The sequence below is a fragment of the Saccopteryx leptura genome, chromosome 3 (genome assembly GCF_036850995.1).
Source record: "Saccopteryx leptura isolate mSacLep1 chromosome 3, mSacLep1_pri_phased_curated, whole genome shotgun sequence".
Classification (NCBI taxonomy): Eukaryota; Metazoa; Chordata; class Mammalia; order Chiroptera; family Emballonuridae; genus Saccopteryx; species Saccopteryx leptura.
Window position 1 is genome coordinate 10,370,293 of NC_089505.1, and position 20,412 is coordinate 10,390,704.

The window sequence follows — 20,412 nt, forward strand, 5'->3', positions numbered from 1 at the left end:
ATTTATTTCTAAAAAAAACTTGCCCATTTTTTTCTTGCAAATTTCAAAAAAAAAACCGAGGCTTTTTATCAGAGGGTTTTCTCTGGTGCACTTTCTGCTGTTCCAGTGACACGGGAGTTTATTTCCTGGATCTGGTTTACTTTACAATTTAAGTCTCCGGCAACTTACTGGAAACTTAATGGAAAATTTTAAGTTTCCATTTTCTAAAAACTTCAACCCTAAACAGTCCTCTTTGAGAAGACGAGAGGAAGCCAGCTGAGCGACGTGAGAGTCCCCTGAGCTCTCAGGAGGACCGTTTGTCGGGCGAGGCAGCTGCTCACGTCCTCAGTCTGTAAACGTCTCTGCTGCGCGACACAGAAGGACCCACTGCGAGCCCCCGTGTGTGCACAGAACACCCTGACGCTACCACAGAGAGCAACTGCAGTGTGATCTTGCACACCAGCCTGAAGCGAGGAGCAACTCTTCTTCACGCTGACAAGCCACACATCCTTATCCGGTTTACGGAAATTAAACAGGCGGCTGCAGGGGCGCCGGCCACCCGGCGATGCCCCCGTCCAGGCACACGTGTGTGCTGTTGTTAAAGCTCAACCCACGTAACAGGTGAACCCTAGTTTACCAGGTCCAATCAGCCAGCAGACAGCCACGGTCTCCCCACCAGACCCATCCTGAGTGCTGACATGACCCTTAGTGACCAGGGACCCCTGAGAGAAGGGTGGGGCAAGGAACAGGTGGCTCTCTGTAGAGCCAGGCTGCACGAGGCCGTGAAAGAAGCATTGGGACTATTGAGGATTTGAAAACTAAGCTCTTAAATCCTCCTAGGAATAGGTATGCTATTCATACTTCCTGAGTTTTGGCTAAAATTTTCTGGTTTTCTTACGGGATGACGGCACTTATTCTATAATATATGCTCCTATATAAATGCCGGCGTTCCATACCCTCTGCTAGGACGTGCACTGATTCTGGGTTGGTTGGGCCCCAGGGAAGTGGATTTCTTTTTTTTTTTTGTATTTTTCTGAAGCTGGAAACGGGGAGGCAGTCAGACAGACTCCCGCACGCCCACCAGGGGGTGATGCTCTGCCCATCCGGGGCGTCGCTCTGCCCATCCGGGGCATCGCTCTGTCGCGACCAGAGGCCACTCTAATGCCTGGGGCAGAGGCCAAGGAGCCATCCCCAGCGCCCGGACCATCTTTGCTCCAGTGGAGCCTTGGCTGTGGGAGGGGAAGAGAGAGACAGAGAGGAAGGAGAGGGGGAGGGGTGGAGAAGCAGATGGGCGCCTCTCCTGTGTGCCCTGGCCGGGAATCGAACCCGGGACTTCTGCACGACAGGCCGACGCTCTACCACTGAGCCAACCGGCGAGGGCCGGGAAGTGGATTTCAAGAGGCAAAGACCCTCAGAGAGTATGCTTTGGAATCTGCACGTGGGTTCAAGTCGAGGAGGAGCCCGGCTCCATGAGATTCACGCTGGGAGAGTCTCCGGCCCAGAGTCCAATCACAGAGCAGGAGAGAAGGCCAGCCAAGTCTTTTCCAGTCCAGACCTTCTATCACACCCCTCTTCCTCCCCAGAACTGCAGAGCAAGTCGGCTGTCAAATGCTAGGCTATAAGGAGAGCAGTCCGTGTGGAGGACGGCCAGGCGGTGCGGGGTGTGGGTGGGGGCGGCGGTTGTGTATGAATGGCGAGGCCGACTGCCTTCCCTCCCCTGGGAAGGGATGGCGTGAACTCCCAGGTCCCACTGGGCACGCTCCCAGCTCAGGGCATCCTGCACCTGGAGGGGGCGGGGACCTGACCGAGCCTCTGAGGTGTGGAACGGGGTAGAGAAAGCAGCTCTGGTGGACCTGCTTGGAGGGGCCTGCCTGAGGGGGCAGGGGGGGGGAGCCCCAGGAAAAAGGCAAACACATGCCAGGCAGTCATGAGGCTGCTAGCTTGGGTTCCGCCATCTTCCTTCAGTTCCTTCCTGGCTCTCAGATTCTTGTCTAATAATAACAAACGCTATCATCGTATTGAGGAAAGTTCCGACTCCCTACGGGGCACCAGGCCCCGTGCTCCTGGAAGGCAGTAAGCATAGAGGTTAAGTGCTATAACTGGGGTTCCACCGAGCCCCACCGTTTACAAACTTGGACCAGTCAGCATCTATAGGCTGGCGTTTCCACCTCAGTGCTGTTCTGAGGATTAAACGGCATAACGGTCAGCAGGGCGTGCAGTGAGGACTCGGGTCACTGCAGATTGACAGCACTTTCCCCCCTTATTTGGGGTTTCCTTTCATCCTCACAGGTTTGCAAAGAAGCTGAGGTTCAAGGCTGCAAGAACGGCTGATGGTGGACAGGGGACGAAAGACCAGGCAGCTCTGTCGGGACTCCAAATGCCACTCAGGCTCTGTCCAGGGCTCTGACGGAACTGAGTCCGCCCCAGCAGGTTGGACCCACTGACTCAGAGCAGCTGCCACTCTCCCTTCCACCTCTCTACTCAACCACGTGTCCTTCCTGCCTGAAACCCTTCTGAGACGGAGCCTGTCCACCGCCAGGATGAGACCCACGTTCCCCAGCTAGGCAGCCGGGGCCGGGGGCAAAGGGGTCTTTCTGCACCCTGAGAGGGAGGGAGGAGGGCCAGAAACACAGAGGAACAGAGGCTGGGAGAGAGGGGGGAGGGAGGGAGGGAGGGGGGAGGGGAGAGAGGGGGGAGGGAGGGAGGGAGGAGGGCCAGAAACACAGAGGAACAGAGGCTGGGAGAGAGGGGGGAGGGAGGGAGGGAGGGAGGAGGGAGGGGAGAGAGGGGGGAGGGAGGGAGGGAGGAGGGCCAGAAACACAGAGGAACAGAGGCTGGGAGAGAGGGGGGAGGGAGGGAGGGAGGGGGGAGGGGAGAGAGGGGGGAGAAAGGGAGGGAGGGAGAGAGGGGGAGGGGGGGTCTCCTCCAGGCCCGAATCAGTCCAAGGACAATCTGTCAGCAGTTAGGGCTTCAAGTTCACTTCTAGGTCTGAGAGTCTACGATTCCAACATCTACATTATTTCAAAACAAAGCAAATCCTCCCATTGCTATCAGCTTCACTGACCCTAATTATGACCTAGTGAGAGGGATGTTCTCCCCGGTCACCTCGCCCTGACCTGCAGGATGGTCCCGGGCACAGCACGCCTCCCCTCTGGGTCCCTGCGCATTCTGCCCCTGAGCCTGACCCACCCTCTCCAGCCCTGCCTGACCTCTCCCCCGGCTGGACCCCATCTTTCCCTCAAGGAGCCATTCCAGCACGACCTCCTCTGGGAAGGGCTTCCCTCCGGCTCCCCGGAGACGCCAGCGCGTCAGCCGCACGCTGCTGAGGACTGACGATGTCACCCTGTTCCAGAGGCGCCTGTCGATCCCGAGAGCGCAGTCAGCATCTTCCGCCTCTGGCCCCTGCTCCTAGCACGTCATAAGCGCTCTCTCCATGCTTGCTGGAGTGAGGACGGAAATATATATAAATTATAAATGCCTCCAGCTCTGACTCGGAGAATGAGAACACACACCCGAAAGCAAGAGTCAGAGCCGTAGAATCTCAGAGCCGGAAGGATGTGCACGTTCATCCCATCCTCCACCTTCACTTTGCGCGGAGGTTTGTCATGCAGAGCCCGGCCACTGCCTGAGACGGCACAGGCAGGGGACACGTGCCCGGGGACGCTTCACCGGGATGCGGGACTCGAGTGACCCCCGAGTATCGCCGGGCAGCCAGGCTTCGGGGACAAGCTGAGTGACAGCGCTGGCTACAACGCGATGATGAGCCTCACACAGGAGAGCTCCGTTTCCGGGTCGTGCCCAGGAACACACCTCGAAGTCGGTCACACACACACACACACCCAGGGCTCCTCGTGTAACTGGCAGCACCCAAATAAATACCACCGACTGGCACACAATCACGGTCACCTTACTTCCCAAGGGCCAAAACGGAAAAAATTCAGAAACGGGAGATACCGGTGTGATTATTTAAATTATGACTTTTAAAAGGTTTATCTCTTTTTTTTTTTTTTTAATTCAGCCACGGAAGCTCTGAAGACTTCTGCCAGAGACACGGTCCACGTGGGAAAGCGTGCTTCTCGGTTCCGATGGGCCGGGAGAGCGAGGAAACCCCAAACCTACCGCATGCACAAGCGGGGAACCCCAGAGCAATCACGTGTTGGCTCAGGCTTAGGAAGGAAAATGTGATAAAGGGAGAGAAAGCGGCCGGAGGAGGGAACTGCTCCCCCAGACTTCCCTGTTCCCACAGTCCCTCCGGGAAACCTCCCTCCACACAGCCCCGCTGCCCAGGGTGTGTCCGGGCGCTCTGCAGGGACGGCAGCCCCGCTGCCCAGGGTGTGTCCGGGCACTCTGCAGGGACGGCAGCCCCGCTGCCCACGGTGTGTCCGGGCACTCTGCAGGGACGGCAGCCCCGTGGCCCAGGGTGTGTCCGGGCACTCTGCAGGGACGGCAGCCCCGTGGCCCGGGGTGTGTCCGGGCACTCTGCAGGGACGGCAGCCCCGCTGCCCAGGGTGTGTCCGGGCACTCTGCAGGGGCGGCAGCCCCTCTGCCCAGGGTGTGTCCGGGCACTCTGCAGGGACGGCAGCCCCGCTGCCCAGGGTGTGTCCGGGCACTCTGCAGGGACGGCAGCCCCACTGCCCAGGGTGTGTCCGGGCACTCTGCAGGGACGGCAGCCCCGCTGCCCAGGGTGTGTCCGGGCACTCTGCAGGGACGGCAGCCCCTCTGCCCAGGGTGTGTCCGGGCACTCTGCAGGGACGGCAGCCCCGCTGCCCACGGTGTGTCCGGGCACTCTGAAGGGACGGCAGCCCCGCTGCCCACGGTGTGTCCGGGCACTCTGCAGGGACGGCAGCCCCGCTGCCCAGGGTGTGTCCGGGCGCTCTGCAGGGACGGCAGCCCCGCTGCCCACGGTGTGTCCGGGCGCTCTGCAGGGACGGCAGCCCCGCTGCCCAGGGTGTGTCCGGGCGCTCTGCAGGGACGGCAGCCCCGCTGCCCAGGGTGTGTCCGGGCGCTCTGCAGGGACGGCAGCCCCGCTGCCCAGGGTGTGTCCGGGCACTCTGCAGGGACGGCAGCCCCGCTGCCCAGGGTGTGTCCGGGCGCTCTGCAGGGACAGCAGCCCCGCTGCCCAGGGTGTGTCCGGGCACTCTGCAGAGAGGGCAGCCCTGCCCCGCCCCGCAGCGCAGAGGATCCAGTCCAGCTGCAGAAAGCAAGCACCCCGGGCCGCCCCAGGCCCAGACCTCCCCAAGGAGAATCTATCCGGAGTTAGGGCCTCACGTTCACCTCTAGGTCTGAGGGTCTACGATTCCAACTTCGACACTGTTTTAAAACGAAGCAAGTCCTCCCGTTTCTAGCAGCTTCGCTGTCCCTATTCATCACCTAGTGAGGGATTTTCAGAGAGAGGGCTTCTGGCTCCAGTTTGTTCGCTTGGGTTCGTTGGCCATGGGTGCCTTTGGATTTCTCATCACATGGGAAGGTTTTATCAGATTACAAATAGAAATAAATAAAGAGAACAGTAAGTCATGCAGTTTACAGTCCCCCCAAATAAAGAAGCCTGGCCTCGTCACGGAGACTAGAGTACACACACACACACACACACACACACACACACCGCTGCCCGGACCTCACGGAGACTAGAGTACACACACACACAGACACACACACACACACAGACACACCGCTGCCCGGACCTCACGGAGACTAGAGTATACAGACACACACAGACACACACACACACCGCTGCCCGGACCTCACGGAGACTAGAGTACACACACAGACACACACACACACACACACACACACCACACACACACCGCTGCCCGGACCTCACGGAGACTAGAGTACACAGACACACACAGACACATCGCTGCCCGGACCTCACGGAGACTAGAGTATACAGACACACACACACCACACACACACACACACACACACACCACACACACACCGCTGCCCGGACCTCACGGAGACTAGAGTACACACACACACACAGACACACACACACACACAGACACACCGCTGCCCGGACCTCACGGAGACTAGAGTACACACACACAGACACACACACACACACAGACACACTGCTGCCCGGACCTCACGGAGACTAGAGTACACACACACACACAGACACACACAGACACACCGCTGCCCGGACCTCATGGAGACTAGAGTACACACACACACACAGACACACACACACACACACACACACCGCTGCCCGGACCTCACGGAGACTAGAGTACACACACACACACAGACACACACACACACACAGACACACACACACACACAGACACACCGCTGCCCGGACCTCACGGAGACTAGAGTACACAGACACACACACACACACCCCGCTGCCCGGACCACTTCTTGTATGTCGTCTCGGCCGGAACTCTAATAATCGCCCTGATAGTGGAAGGGAATCTAGGAATTAGCTGGTAATTGTCATGAAACGCTTTAAGGGTTGTACTACATCTCAATTAAGGCTCATCATCATGATGACTGCAAGCGTACATTCACTCTCACATTTTCCCACTGTGATTTTATATAAAACAAATCAGGTCACCAATTAAGAAAAAGAAAAAATGCTCAAAGAGTCTATTTCATCCCGTGTTAGTAGTTTTCTTATAAAGATGAACGTCACGGACAGGCGTGCACTGCCCCACGCTCCCGGTCAGACGCTGCGTGTGAGAAGTGCCGTTTTGTTAGGCACAACCTCACACTGAAATGTCCACAGAGAGAAAGCAGTATTTCTAAAAAGGAGTTGATCACAGAAGGTCGTCCCTGCAGTTTGGTGAGCGCTGCCAGAGGCTCGGGTTGGAAGAGCGGCCCAGACAGAGAACTGTGATTCCAAACGCAGTCAGCACGCGCTGGCAGCGGGCCGGAGTCCATCCTCACACCACCTCATCTCACTCGAAGCGCTCATTCCGAGGGTCGTTAGATGTCATCAAATCCTGACTCCAGAACAGGGAGGACTGGTCACACCAACAGCAACACTCAGGCCAGTGAGGCTGGGAAGCCTGAGGTCTGTGAAGAGGGTGTTGGTTGGCTTGACCTTCATGTAGATGGTTTGAAGGGAGGAACAGCAAATGAAACACAGACACTAGAATGTTCCACACACTCGTCCTCACTCTGCTCGGGCATTCGAACCAAACACTTCCAGTCGGCTACTTATCAGAGGCCAAGTTTATGTGTTAGCATAATTTCCCAGAAAACGCCAACTCCCAGAATTTGAAGATCAGATTATGAGTCACTATTTCGTGAGTGTTGTGATGTAGGTTTGTTTGGTAGGGGTGTTAAATGCCAAGAACTAGTCAAGTTATGAATAAAAAAGTTTGTCTAGCTTAATCAATTCACTGAGATTCATTCTCTGAATTCAATTCTTCTCTGGGATTCTGGTTATGCTGTGGTGGGAAAGTCGCGGTGATTATTAAAAGCAGTTTCCATGACACCTCTGCACGGTCCCCTCCCTAGCCAGCGCCCTCTGTGTGATGAAAGCATCACCACAGTCCGTGGAACAGATTGTGAGCATTATAGAAAGTCGTAAGTCAACCCCCCGTACGAGGGTGCTTCATGGCCAACTCATTTTTACATGTAGTCAATTAATATTTATTGAGCCCCTACCATGTGCCAGGCTCAGTTCTAAGGGCTGGCACTGGAGCGATGAATACGATAAGGTCCTTGCCCTCATGGGGCAATAAATGAGCAATGAACCCAGATTCAATGGACTAGTTCAATTATTAGGATGGAAATTACAGCCATGCATCACAATGACAGGGATATGTTCTGAAAATGCATCATTAGGCGATTTTATCGTTGTGCAAATATCACAGTGCGCTTACACAGACCTAGATGGTCTAGCCTACTACCCAGCTGGGCTGCACTGCTCCTAGGCTATAAAGCTGCAGGGCATGTTACTCTACTGAAAAGACTGTTGGCAACTGTAACACAATGATAAGTATTTGTGTATCTACACATAGAAAAGGTACAGAAAAAATATGGTATAAAAGATAAAACAATGGAACAATACCTGAATAAGGCACTTACCATGAGTGGAGCCTGCAGATCTGGGCGTTGCTCTGGGTGCATCACGGAGGACATGGGGGGTGAATGGAATGAATGTGAAGGCCTAGGGCACACTGTATACACCACTGTAGCCTTTATACACACCGGACACCAGCATCACCACAAACCCATAAGTAGTGCACTGTTGCTATGACATTAGGACAGCTACATGTCACGAGGCGAGAGGAGTCTTTCAGTTCCATTATAATCCCATGGGACCACCGTCATGCATGCAGTCCGCTGCGGACCAAACGTTGTTATGTGGCACGTGGCTGCATTGCCGTCACCAACGTCCACACGGTGACATGAAAAGGCAGGAGGATAAATAACACTGTGACAAGGCCAGTCTCAACTCGTACAAACCACACAAACCTCACGCAGAACTTACAAACACTGTTCTTTTCACCACTCTTGTTCCTAAGCAATGAGATCAGTTCAAAGCAACGTGAATAGCGCAACCCAAACAAGACTGTGTTGAAAGACACGCCAGCATGACACAGAGTTTCAAGCACATACACGCGTGCGGCTCCAAGCTCGGGAAGGAGTCTCAAGAACGGAGTTATAACGTGTGCCTTTCAGTAGAAGAGGAGGAGATGGGTCTGCTGGAACTCAAGGTCAGGAAACCAGAAGAAGTCCCCAAGTCCCACTGCCTCTCCTGAAAAGACAGTCACCTGTGCTGGTGGCCACTGTCATTACCCAACAAGCGACAGTCAACCTTCAAACCTCTCTGCCCCACTGATGACACCCTGGCCGAACCGGTACAATTCTCATCTGGAGAATCGCAACAGCCTCCTACTTGATGTCTATCAGGGTCCCCGGAAAAACATCAGGCACCCCAAAAGGGGTGATTGCAGACAGTTTAATGAAGGAGTCTGCTTATTAAAGTGTGGGCAGAATTAGGGAAACCAAGGAGAGGAGACTCAGGAACACTGAGTGCAATTTCCGTCTGAGGAGGGCTGGGTGCAGAAGGATGCTGCAACGGCCTCCCAGAGGGCTCTTCCTAGACCACTTCCCTTAGAGGGCCCTTCAAGAGCGTCTGATCCAGACAGTGGAGGAGCAGGCTCCAAGCAGACTCTCCAAGCAGGCTGGGAGGAATTCAGAGCAATCCTGGGGCCCACCAGTACTGGTACCACCACGCACTGCACCCTATCCACGGGACCTTACCCCGCATCCACCCGTGGTCCACCATGGACCCCAACAGCCCATCACATCCAAAACAGATCATTTCTCTTCACAGCAAGCTGTGGCAGAGGCAGAGAAGGGGTCATCAGAGAGAGCCCCGTTTTACTGAAGCAAAATGCTTCCTCCAGGTGTCAAAGCAAGAGTTGGGAGAGCTGGGGGCTGCGGGCTCGCCCTGACTCTTTATACTGCACTGAGGCCTCTCTCTAATGGAGAGCGGGACACTGGGAGGGGGTGCTCAGCGCTGGGACCCTGGGGGGTGCTCACTGGGAGGGGGTGCTCAGCACTGGGACCCTGGGGGGTGCTCACTGGGAGGGGGTACTCAGCTCTGGGACGCTGGGAGGGGGTGCTCCCTGGGAGGGGGTGCTCAGCACTGGGACGCTGGGAGGGGGTGCTCCCTGGGAGGGGGTGCTCAGCACTGGGACACTGGGAGGGGGTGCTCACTGGGAGGGGGTGCTCAGCACTGGGACAGAGTGCTCACTGTGAGGGGGTGGTCACTGGGACGGGGTGCTCAGCGCTGGGACACTGGGAGGGGGTGCTCACTGGGAGGGGGTGTTCAATGCTGGGACACTGGGAGGGGGTGCTCACTGGGAGGGGGTGCTCAGCACTGGGGCCCTGGGGGGGTGCTCACTGGGAGGGGGTGCTCAGCGCTGGGATGTTGGGAGGGGGTGCTCAGCACTGGGGCCCTGGGGGTGGTGCTCACTGGGAGGGGGTGTTCACTGGGAGGGGGTGCTCACTGGGAAGGGGTGCTCACTGGGAGGGGGTGCTCACTGGGAGGGGGTGCTCAGTGTTGGGATGCTGGGAGGGGTGCTCACTGGGAAGGGGTGCTCACTGGGAGGGGGTGCTCACCGCTGGGACACTGGTGAGATGCTCACATGCAGCCTCGGTTAGGGCAGGATCCGGCGGCCTGCCCTCTGCCACCTCGTGCTGCCTCCCAGCCAGGAGCTGGGCTGCTCCCTTCCATCCTGGTGACCCCCGAGCAGCTGTCAGCCAACCAAGCTCCCTGTCCCCTTGACAACACTGGTGCTTCCTCTCTGTCCTCCTCCTTTCCAAGCACAACCTAACTCGGTAAGGACCCGTCTCCTTCAACGCACGGGGCGGGAATCCCTGCCTTACACTTTCCCTGTGGAAATCAGTCTTCCCTCATCACACCTGAGGTCCAGGAGAAAAGTAAGGGCCCCATTAGGCCTGCCCCGGGGGCAACCCGGCTTAATACACATAGTATCTGGGCTTGAGTGAATTCTCTCCTTGACATATTTGTCCTCTTAAGGTGAGCAGGTTCGAAGGTAAACATCTCCTTGCCACTTCTGTTTATACTTCAAGAATAAAAACCAACCTCCTCTGAGCTCAGGAGCCTGAGGCAAAAGCAGGTGCTAAAAATCTGTGTCAACTCAGACAGCTTCTGAGAAAGCCACAGGAAAGCTTAGAAAGGGCGAGGGAGGAGGGAACTCATTCTGAACACACAAGTCCCTGACAGGAGCTTCCCGAGCCCTGAGAGGAAGAGCCCTCCTTGCCCTGCTGGGTGTCCGGGTTAGGAAGTGCTTTCCCAAAAAAGGGGCAACAAAATACGAAAAAATCTTTAGACACCTAAAATAACGACAAATTCTTACGGCCTACTTAGGATGTATCCATCATGGTTCTAAGAGCTTTTAAACACCCTTATGAAGGAAGTACTATAGCTTTATTTCCCATAAAAGGAAACTGCGGCACAGAGAGGTTGAGTAACTTGCTCAAGATCACACAGCCGGTTAGTGGATGAGCGGGGACCTGAAATCAGAAAGTTGTGCTCCAGGGTCCACGCCGCCTTGCAGACAGATGGGGTATAGCGGGATTACGGAAGGAGGGGTCTCCCACTCAGAGCAGGGGGCTGACATTATGCCTCCACAGGGATTACCCCTTGGAACTGCTGGATTAGAGGGGTCTTAGATCTGACTCACTTGCTAGATCGGTCATAATTCATAGCTAGAAAAAATACATTACCTGTATTACTATATACAGATACACAGTGGACTTCACATACTCAAACTGATCTTAAATGAGACTGAAACGTCTTCCACCTACATTTTTTCTATGAGCATTTATTATTAAATATAACAAACACTGTTAAGCATTTACTCCATATTGTAAGCGTGAAGGGTACCAAGCTAAACTTTCTAATGGATCTGTGACTCAGTCCGTGCCCGGCAGCAGAGGCTGGTACACAGGAACGATCCAAACCAACCGTGTCCTTCGTGGGCCCGCCCCAGAAATGATTCCGGCACCACTCTTGGACGGTCGCGCGTGTGCACGAGGCTAGTGTAAACCAGTCTGGTCAACATGTACATCGTCCACTTCCTAGAAAGTCACTTTCAGCAAAATGGTTGGGAGTAAAGAGAACAAAATGTGAAAATGGACGTCTCAAATCTGAATCTAGCTTCTATAATGAAAAAGTAAAATGTAGTATTGTGGCCAACGCTGGGGAAAGGTCCAAGGTCGTGAGGCTGTTGGAGAGGCATAGCTCTTCGGCGAGTTCTAGCTTAGATTAGATGGTGGGTTGATGAGTATTCATTTTATCACCTTGCTTCATGACTTACACATATGCTATATATATTATACACATGATAAAACTCCTGAGCACATGTTTAATGCAAAGGTCTTCAGTGATACGCTCCTGGATGAGGACCTTCTGGTTACTGGACAGGGACCTGGCCCTTTGGGTCAGCCTAGGGCCAACCGCTAGTGTGAGTGAGGGCTCTTGACTTTGTGTAGGAAAGACTTCACAGCACAAGTCCAGGTGATTTTGACAGTACATTTATTAAAGCTGGGGACAGTGAGACAAGGAAGGGCCGAAGGAAGAAGCAGCGACAGGGAGAACCTAGGCGGGGCCCCCTCGGCTCCCTGGAAACCGTCAGGGAAAGAAGTGAACCGGCCCTGGGAAGTCGGAGACAAGGGGGCCTTGCAGACAGGCTCAGGGGGTTGGCCTGGACCGAGCTGCCTCTGCCCATCGCTCCACTGGCTGCATGTCTCCTGGGGACCCTTAGAGTCTGGGACATGCTCACCTGAGGGGGAAGAAGAGGGGAAGGAGAAAGGGAGAGGCCCAGGTGAGCACCCTTGTTTGAAGGGCTTTTAAAGACTGGGAGTGTAGGGGAGGATTTCAACAGGCTATTCATCTGCTTTTCCAGGTGTGCCCTGGCAGGGTCCTGGTCTTCACTGATTGGCCAGCCCCAGGGCAGGGGGTGCGGGTCACTAGTCCTTGTAGCTGGTCCAGGTAGCCCACCTGGTTTTGCTTCTTTTCTGGGCCTGGAGCTACAACTGTGGCCTCGATGTTGTCTCTGGGGAGGTGCTCTTCTGTGTCTGGCTGGAAACTGCCCATCAGTTCATCTCCATTTCCCCACGCCGCTTGCCAAGGGATTTTTCTCGTTCCTTACTGTCCGGTCTCCGGTCTCCTGTCTCATCAATCCAGGATGTGGCACTGAACTGTTTTAATTACTTTACAGCTCTGTGTTAAAATCAAGTTGATTTACATAGACAGATATCTTAACTGCACAGCAAAGGGTATTTAATTAATGTCTACAAGGATAAGACTCACAGCACCAAGACACAATAGGAAATTGCTCATTATTTTTCCTGAGTCAAAAGAAAGTTAGTACCGTTCGTATGGCAGTATGATAGAACTCCTAATATTTTAATGAAAAAAGTAGGAGAAGCCCTTCTTGTCTGTTCCAGCAACACAAATAAATGACCAAGGTCCTAGAGGCAAAAGGCAGTATGACATCTTCCTAAATGTAAAAACACATCACAGCTATGTGACCCAGTGCTGGGCTGGGGTTCCATCTAGGCCCGAGATAGAGATCTCAAATAATTATTTGAAAAGTTATTTTTATCATAACCCATCTTTGCCAATGTTTGCCTAAGAAGAACCGTTTAGTCAAGTAAGTTTCTTTTTTTATGATACAGATAAGTTTGAAATACATATATACTTGATATGTAACTTGGGGGTTTTCTACATTTATGGGTTCACAGGAATATATTTGAAAATCAAAAGTGAATATAGGCCCTAGCTGGTTGGCTCAGTGGTAGAGCGTCAGCCCAGTGTGTGGAAGTACCAGGTTTGATTCCTGGTCAGGGCACACAGGAGAAGCACTCATCTGCTTCTCCACCCTTCTCCCTCTCCTTCCTCTCTGTTTCTCTCTTCCCCTCCCACAGCCAAGGCTCCATTGGAGTAAAGTTGGCCTGGGCACTGCCGGATGGCTCCATGGCCTCCACCTCAGGCACTAGAATGGCTCTGGTTGCGGCAGAGCAACGCCCCAGATGGGCAGAGCATCACCCCCTGGTGGGCATGCTGTGTGGATCCTGGTCTAGCGCATGTGGGAGTCTGTTTAACTGTGTCCCCCCCACTTCTCATTTCGGGAAAAAAAATCCCCCCCCAAAAAAAGTGAATACTACTCTTAAAATGGGCCACGGATTTTAAAAGCGCCTATCATCTTGCTGTCTTTGCTTTTCAAAGCACAGTGCCTACTATGCATTAAAATTATTCAGAAGAGTGACATGCGGTGACGTGGTCCGGCACACTGATCAATGCAGTCAGGCATAAACCTGCTACTTGATTGGTCCACATCGAAGAGCCAAGCAGCCCTTTGTCTACACCTGTAAGGACCACGCACCTGCCTCTCCAGCGGGACCCTGCACATCACTTTCCTGGGATAAGTTTCTCAAACGCGCTACTGCTAGAGCATGTGTTTCTGATTGCTTTTCAGAGAAGTACCACCTAGCTAGGGAGCGGGGATGACAAGAGAAAATCACCCCTAGATTGATTCTTTTTTAAATTTACATAGTAAATGTGGATTCTAGCATTAAAATTGTGTTTTCTACTCCCAGAATCAAGCCTCTGAGGAAGGTCTGTAAGAAACTAGGAAAATTCCTGGCAAGTGGAACGGGGAAACAGAGACAGAGCCACACAAACTGGCCCAGCAACTAACTGACAGCTGGACACAGAAAGTCACCTCCCCAGAGATAACACCTCGGTTATATTTTAGCTACAGGCCCAAAAAAGCAGCAAAACCAGGTGGGTGACCTGGACCAGCTGCCATGACTAATGCCCCCTGCCCTGGGGCTGACCAGACCCTGAAAGAACACACCTGGAGAAGCTGATGAGAATTCTATTGAAATCTTTCCCTACACTCCCAGCTTTTAAAAACCCTCAAAAACAAAGGAGTAGCTCTGACCCCGTAGCTCAGTTCATAGAGCATTGTCCTGCTACACCAAGGCTGGGGGTTTTATCCCCCATCTGGGCACAACCAAAAACAACCAGTGAATACATAAATAAGTGGAACAACAAACTGATGTCTCTCTCTGCCTGCCTCCTACCCTCCTGTCCTCTCTATCAATTAAAAAACAAACAAACAAACAAACAGGCCCTGGCGGGTTGGCTCAGTGGTAGAGCGTTGGCCTGGCATGCGGAAGTCCCAGGTTCGATTCCCGGCCAGGGCACACAGGAGAGGCGCCCATCTGCTTCTCCACCCCCCCTCCTTCCTCTCTGTCTTCCTCTCCCGCAGCCGAGGCTCCATTGGAGCAAAAGATGGCCCGGGCGCTGGGGATGGCTCCTTGGCCTCTGCCCCAGGCGCTAGAGTGGCTCTGGTCGCGACAGAGCGACGCCCCAGAGGGGCAGAGCATCGCCCCCTGGTGGGCATGCCGGATGGATCTTGGTCGGGCGCATGCGGGAGTCTGTCTGACTGCCTCCCCGTTTCCAGCTTCAGAAAAATACAAAAACAAACAAACAAACAAAAAAACAAACAGACCATCAAGGGCCAAGGACCTAGCAGGCATTCTCCCTCCTGGGAGCAGGTCTACACCGTTCCCTCCTTTACTCTTCCCTCCTTCCCCCACAGGCGTGCATCCCCTACGGGCTGCGGAGCAACGAGCAGCCGCAGCCTGTCCCGGGCTAGCCCCCGAGCCTGTCTCCAAAGGCCCCCTCCTCCCTGACTTCCCAGAGTAGGCCCACTTCTCTCCCATGAGCGTCTAGAGAGCTGAGGTAGCCTCTTCGGGTTCTCCCCTGGTGCTCCTGCTATTCTAGGCCTCTCCTTGTCTCACTGTCCCCAGCTTTAATAAACACACTCTCAAAATCACCTGGACTCGTGGTGTGAAGTTTTTCCTGCATGAAGTTACCTACACACTACCGGCTGGCCCCAGGGAGATCCGAAGGGCCAGGTCCCCTGTCCGGTAACACCTCCACTCCTCTTATGTGCTGGGTCCTGCAGTTATAGTCTGAGGTCGAAGCAGGAACTGCAGCTCTTGGTCCTGGAAACACGTGCGTCCATCTATTAAACACTTCTCTCTCTGCGCAAGGCGCACCGCGGCCCGTATCCACGCCACATGCCCTGTCGAAGGCGCAGTGGTTTCAAGGCCTGGATGAGCAGCCCCAGGTTTCCTCCAGGCGGAAGGGCCAGCAGCCTCGGGGCACACACTGTCCATGCTGGATCCTGCAGCCGGACTGTCAGCCACCACGACTCCCTAATCAGAGGGCTTGGGCTGAGGACCAGAGGAACCAGGGCCTCCGCCGGTGGATCCCGCCGCCCCGCTGGGGACAGGAGCTGTGCTGACCCGGTGGCGGGGTGAGCAGGGCAGTACAGGAAGTGCTCAGCCCCTGTGCCCACCTGCAGGAGTGCCATCTGCATTCTCCACTCAGGAAAGGAACAGCACCACGCTGAGCGCTTCCTGGGCAGCGCTGCCTCTGACCCAGGAGGGAGGCACCACAGTGACGCCCACTTCACAGATGAGGGGACAGACACACAGGGTCTCTGAGCATCTCCAAGCGCTGGCCACAAAACGAGGCAGCTGGCTCGGAGGGGTGCTTTCAAAGGCCGGGACAATTCAAGTTTTGTTTCTTTCCCCAGCTCCAGCTTTCAGGACGACTTCTCTCCCCGGGGAGTTTACAGCTACTGTGCTCAGCAAAACAGCTTCTGTTTTCTGCACAAAGACAGCCATTTCCTCAGCTATTCTTGAGCCTTCCTGTGATAATCCTCCCTCCTCACAGGAGGGGGCACCCACCAGCAGAAACCACTTCTGCAGAGGCTGGAATCCCCTGGGGAAGCCAGATGTGCAGGGGAAATCCCAGCTGGGGGGAGGCTCAGGGGGAGAAGCAGGTGCCTTTGGGGTGGGGGTGGGGCTCCGCAGGAGGGGGCGGCACGGGTCCAGAATTCCAGCAGACGCAGAAATCACCAGTTTGCAACATGCAAACTATGCAAGTATTTAAAGCGAAATGCTTCCCAAGTCTTGTTTGCTCATCTCACAAACACACCCAAAATGATAAGAATGAAAAAGACGCCTTTCCCACACACCAGTCCTTCCTGTCTCTATGGGAGACTGACATAGCGACCCCCCCCCCAATAACTACCAAAGGTTTGGTGGGCTGTCCACTACGCTGTCCAGGCGGGCCAGCTCCGGATCTTAAGAGGTTTCTACTCCTGAACAGTTCTTCACGTGGCAAAACTTTCTAGCCTGACTCACATTTGGAAGACATCACTCTCGGTGTGTGCACACATGTTGCTGCCTAAGCATGATGCTCTATTATTTTTTGCTTTTTAAAAACGTTTCTTTTTATCTCTGACCCCATTTCTTCCACTGGGTTCAGAAGCTGAAGATAATCTGTGTGGTATTTTTACCTCCGTCAACCATGGGGTAGTTTCTCATAATAAATCTGCATATGTAAATGAATGCATTTAGGATATTGTCTCAGTTTTTTTCTGTCTGTAAAAGTTTTTAAAACGATGTAAGTAACATGGAAGAACATTTGTATTTTTACAATTTTACGGCACCTGCCATTTTGGGGCATTTTTATTTCCAGTCTTTATTCAACTGCACTTAGTTGCACATACTTGTGGTCAAATGAGTATCTACAACTTTCTAATATGTTTTTAATCAATGGACTATCCTGGGCAGTTTGCACGTTGTTATATAATCTTCCTTGTTATTTTTATGGCTGTATAACATTTTGGGGGGGTTTGTTTGTTTGTTTTGTATTTTTCTGAAGTTGGAAATGGGGAGGCAGTCAGACAGACTCCTGCATGCGCCCGACCGGGATCCACCCAGCACAGCCACCAAGGGGCGATGCTCTGCCCATCTGGGGCGTTGCTCTGTTGCAACCAGGGCCATTCTAGCACCTGAGGCAGAGGCCATGGAGCCATCCTCAGCGCCTGGGCCAACTTTGCTCCAACGGAGCCTTGGCTGCGGGAGGGGAAGAGAGAGACAGAGAGGAAGGAGAGGGGGAGGGGTGGAGAAGCAGATGGGCCCTTCTCCTGTGTGCCCTGGCCAGAAATCGAACCCAGGACTCCTGCACGCCAGGCCGATGCTCTACCACTGAGCCAACCAGCCAGGGCCTGGCTGTATAACACTTTATAAAGTCAGTGTATCATTATTAATTACTCTTCTATGACTGACGATTTCATTTTGGTTCCTCCCAATTTCTCAACCATATATAATTGCATTTTAAAATGTACTGATTTTGCACCCTTAGACTAGAATCCCAGATATTAGCTTATCTGGGGAAAGTAGGATTGAAAGACAGTGGAATATTGGACCTTTTTTTTTTTTTTGGCTGTTCAGAAACCGTAACTTTTATAAAATAGTGCTTCACAACAACACCCCTCAAAGTAATATTAGTCTCCCTTTTATAGAGGGGACATGTCACACAGCTTCCTGGTGGGGGTCAGGGTCTCTCTGACTGAGAACCATCCGGTTGTAACCCACAGTGAGGAAGAGGGCCGGGAGGGATACTGTCAAAGGCCTGTGGTGGACTTAGAGCTGTTTACCAGACATTCTCAGCTCACCCCACCCCCCTACAGGCACCTGGGAGGCTCTATCTTGGCCCCGGTGGGTGGGTGAGTGAGTGGGTGGGTGGAGCCACACACACAGTTCTGGCCAATGAGTTGTGAGTGGCAGTGATGGGTGTCACTTCTCAGCCAGAGCATCTCGTTACCCTCCAGACGCTCTCTCCTGACACATGGCTGTCAACATTGGAGGTCACTTTTTCTCCATCAGCCTGGGCTCCAGAGCAAGGAGCTTAGAGCAGAATCCCAGCTGACATCAGTGGTCATGTCGCTCAAGTACGAAACAGACTGCTGTTGTCCTGAGTCACTCTAATTCCACGGTGTTTGTTACCACAGCCCGACCTGGCTTATCTCGCCTCAGGTGACGTCCTTCGACTTCCAAAATGGCTGTGACACCCGCTTCTTCTATGCCTCCTTCAGGGGGTGATGTGAGGGGTATCTAGGGCACAGCTGCCCAGAAACACTGCCTGAGGAGTGACATTTGTTTGGGTTGTGAATGAGAGAAAAAGAAAGGGCCACATACTGAACATGACAAGCTCAGGAGAGGTAGGATGGTCAGACAACTGAAACACTCTAAAACAGGGGTCTCAAACTCGCGGCCCACGGGCCGCGAGTTTGAGACCCTTGCTCTAAAAGCAGCTCATGGTGGGGAGTCATGTCCTAGGACCATACTTTTCCCTAACAAAGGTCAGTCTTTGCCTTAACTGAGCCTGTCTGTTGTCTTTTTGCATCTATGATAACATACTTGATAATATACCTTAAGACAGGGGTCTCAAACTCGGGCCCGCGGGCCGCATGCGGCCCGCCCACCAATTTTGTGCGGCCCGCAGACTGGCCCGCAGACTAATCCACGAAGTTTGATTAGTCTGCGGGCCGCACAAAATTGGTAGGCGGGCCACGAGTTTGAGACCCCTGCCTTAAGATGTAAAAGGACGGGCCTTTGAGATGGAGGAGTAACCTTCCCCAGACCTCTCAGGGCACAGGCGGAGCGGAGACCACAAACCCCTCATTATTATCCTCATGCCCTACGCCCGCCGAGGTGTGTGTCTATTCGTCTTTCTCTCCGTCAATCCCAGAGATTCCCCCTCTGCTTTCTCCCGCCTCCGTGATCGATTGCCAGTGGATTTCACGTAACCCCCTTCACGCATTACACTCTGATTCTTACGTAAAAATAGGTGGGAAAACAGCCATTTCGGGAGCATTTTCTCAATCTGTTGATATTTTGCTTCCCAGCAACTGTCATTAGTTTTTCCTCAAATATACTTATAAAAGTTCTCAGGTTTGGCCCTGGACAGTTGGCTCAGTGGTAGGGTGTCGGCCCGGTGTGTGAAAGTCCCAGGTTCGATTCCTGGCCAGGGCACACAGGAGAAGCACCCATCTGCTTCTCCACCCTTCCCTTCTCCTTCTTCTCTGTCTCTCTCTTCCCCTCTCGCAGCCAAGGCTCCATTGGAGCAAAGTTGGCCCAGGTGCTGAGCACGGCTCCATGGCCTCTGCCTCAGGTGCTAGAATGGCTCTGGTTGCAGTGGAGCAAAGCCCCAGATGGGCAGAGCATCGCCCCCTGGTGGGCATGCTGGGTGGATCCCGGTCGGGCACATGCAGAATCTGTCTGCCTCCCCATCTGCTTCTCACTTTGGAAAAATACAAAAAAAAAAAAAAAGTCTCAGGTTTGCTCGTTTCTTCCTTTCTCTTTTTTAAAACAGGGACAGAGAGAGGGATAGATAAGGACAAACAGACAAGAACAGAGAGAGATGAGAAGCAACAATCATCAGTTTTCGTTACGACACCTTAGTTGTTCATTGATTCCTTTCTCATATGTGCCTTGACCGTGGGCCTTCAGCAGACCAAGTAAACCCTTGCTCGAGCCAGCGACCTTGGGCTCAAGCTGGTGAGCTTTTGCTCAAACCAGGTGAACCCGCACTCGAGCTGGCAACCTCAGGGTCTCAAACCTGGGTCCTCTGCATCCCAGTCCGATGCTCTATCCACTGCGCCCCCGCCTGGTCAGTCAGGTTTGCTAGTTTCTTATGTTGACAGGGTCAGGCTGTGGGTGACAATGCAGGGTACAACCCCTGTCACTCACTCCCTTATACACACAGGCTCATCAGCTCCTCTTGGGAGGAGGCAGGGTGTTGCTGGGCTGTGTTTCTTATACACTCTTGCTAAATAGAACGACGCTAACTATCTGGATGTCGTGGTTGAGAGCAGGCCCTCCCAGGAAGAAGGGCTCTAACTAGCCTGGCTTATTTCATTGCACAGTGTTTGGAGTTCCAGGGGGAAATGTTATGAGGGTGCTTATGGTTTCATGGGCGTGGGCGTCTTTCCTGCATCCACTGTGCCCTCTGTGTTCCCCAGGAGTCCTGTTCTCGAGGAGACAGTTCTCAGGAAGGCTCTCACGAAT

At 53.7% G+C, this 20,412-nt stretch overlaps 1 protein-coding gene and 1 non-coding gene across 3 annotated transcripts in view; both read right to left on the reverse strand.

Moving 5' to 3' along the window:
* ZDHHC14 (zinc finger DHHC-type palmitoyltransferase 14) overlaps nt 1-20,412 on the reverse strand; it is a 252,365-nt gene that overhangs the window by 151,267 nt on the left and 80,686 nt on the right. The window lies entirely within an intron of this gene.
* Nucleotides 1,285-1,360, reverse strand: TRNAD-GUC (transfer RNA aspartic acid (anticodon GUC)). The gene has a single exon. It is a non-coding gene; the product is annotated as a tRNA-Asp (tRNA).